Genomic DNA, 2,648 nt, shown 5'->3' on the forward strand with positions numbered 1-2,648 from the left:
GTGGGCTAATCTTATAAAATACGTAATTGAAAAATTTCTTTTCATCTTTCACAAATATACATCGAAGTAAACAATGGTTGGATCTAACCAGCAGACACGGAATTACCTTTCCATCCAGCCTTCTAATCGTAGCAACCGATTCGGTTAGAATGCTTTTGATAACTACCTAAAGTAAACTTAGAAAGTACTTGTAAAATTCAGATTTCCTCTATGTTTCACTTTTAGCCAATACTTATTCTATCTTTTTAATTCAAATAGGTAATCCTTAAAGAAATATCGGCTTATGTAAATAGGTAGCATTATTTCACGGATGTATCGTTTTCATTTAAATTACCATACAAGCTTGTAATTATTTTTCAATTCTTTTTCTGAAAATTTGAAACTTTTACAAATAGATTATTTAACAAGCGAATGCATTATTTCTCGCAATAGTGTATTTGTTTGTCCAACGTGTAACTCAATTTGTCACTATATAATCAAAATATATCATGCAACTCAAGCTGATTAACAACCAACAAAATTTATTTATACTCAATGAAACTTGTGTAAAAATATTAATTATATTTTATATCGATAAATTGTATAAAAACATTTTATGAAGCTTTACGAATAAATGGCAAATAATTTGGAATAAACTTGTTGTATCAATGTTGTGTCAATTCCAAAATATTATTAATCCATTCAAAGATATAAAGTAATTCCTTAAGACAATCATTCGCATGTTAACATACAATAAGGAAGTATTGATCTTTTTTTTTTCCAGAAAAACACCATAATGCATGCTCGTTCTCTATTTATATAAGCAAATAAATGTAACTTTAAGTGTTGCACAAAAATTATCTGAAAATAATAATTAACCGCACCGGGAAAAAAAAGAAGAAGAAAATAGGGCAGTTATACATTCGTTAAGATATTTATGTAACAACCATAGATCGTCAAGATACATTATTATATCATCGATTTAATACAACCCACTACAACTTGAGCTATTGTATTCCTGCAAACAAACCATTTGATCCATACAATCATCTTCAAAAAAAAAAAAAAAAAAAAAAAAAAAAAAAAAAAAAAAAAAAAATCCACGAAATGAATTCCACGTTTCAAATTCTACGACATCGCTTCAAAAGAGCCATATCGTAAAAATCCAGGAAGGGACACATATTTTTGCGTGAGGCAAAAACTCGAGCTGTAGAAAGTTTCTCCAAAAAGGCAAAGAAGAAAGCACGCCGCAATTATAAAATGATTACGGAGATGATCGTACAAAAGCGTATAAAGAAAACTATACAAAAATGGCTAACGAGACGTGAAGCGGCTAGCGGAGGGGCGTGAGGGGGACATCCGAGGCGACCAACGGAACCGCTCCGCGAGCATAAAACAGAAATCCGCCCGCAAAGCCGCAGGCGGACGAGTGCGCGACCGGATATTCGGCGCATTGGGAAAGAGGCTCGCGAAAGAGCCGCGAAGAAAAGTGGGACTGGATGGCTGACTGCGGCCGAGTGACACGTACAGGTGTGCGCGGGCGCGCGTACGTGATATGATTTCCCGATTCGAGCGATGCGCATTCGTGGGGCACCCCGGGCACTTTCACACCGAGGCTGAATATCAGACGTCGTCGTCGTCGTCGACGCCGTAGCTACTGCTGCTGCTGACGCTGCCATCCGCCGACTCGCGCTCGCCCTTCGCTAGCGGCCGCGTCTGCGCGGTCGTCGCCACAGCCATTCGACCAAGGCATCTTCCTCGCGTTTTCGACCAGACTCTGGAATGAGCCAGTGAGACGAACTACTACGCGCGCGGCGACCCGCTTCTTCTTCACCCCTCGGCGACCGAACGTCACGTGCACACACACGCGCGCGCGCCCATGCACCTATTTGAACAACAGAACTAATTGTGGCTGGTTATGACAACGTGGGATACGCGTAGTACATATTCGTATCTATCATTCAACGTTCTTTTCGTATGGCCGCGAAAAAACTAGGCAATGTGCATTGTCCCCTTCTCCGGGATTACTCTTACTCGCTGGTTAGTAGGGCGGCCGGAGGGGCGAGGGGTAGAGGGAAGTTGACACGGTCTCGGAGGGAGCGGCGCAATGTTGGCTAATTTATAAAAATACATCCATACGTTGATCCTAAGCGGATACTCGTGGATATTAAAGAATTTATGAGATATCTCGGTAAACGTTAGGCTATTAAATAATCTCAATTAACTTCCACGCCAATTATTAGTTACGCATTCGATAAGAATGTGAAGTTTACGGGAAAGTATACCGTAAACTACATAATAGCAAATGATTGTTTATCTGGTACAAAATATGTCAAGAATCGCCCGTAGCGGTCACATTTCCCCCACCCCCGGACCCTCTTCTTTTTCCCTCCTATTTTTCTTTGCAAAACAACGACTTTCAAACTCATGGCGCTATAGCTTTCGCAGCTTCAAAAACACATGCAATCTCGGCGATCCATCTAATAGCGAATCGTTACACACTGTACGCTGATATTTCTCCGTGGGAATCTAGGCGTGACATGAATATAATATACATTCACGCGGCGGAAAGTGATTTTTGCAATCAGCCCGCACACAACCTCGATTCGCCCTCCCCCCTCGCTCGCTCACTCTCTCTCTCTCTCTCTCTCTCACTCTCTCACTCTCTC

This window comes from Ceratosolen solmsi, unplaced genomic scaffold (assembly GCF_000503995.2).
Source record: "Ceratosolen solmsi marchali unplaced genomic scaffold, CerSol_1.0 scaffold1, whole genome shotgun sequence".
In the NCBI taxonomy this organism is placed as follows: domain Eukaryota; kingdom Metazoa; phylum Arthropoda; class Insecta; order Hymenoptera; family Agaonidae; genus Ceratosolen; species Ceratosolen solmsi.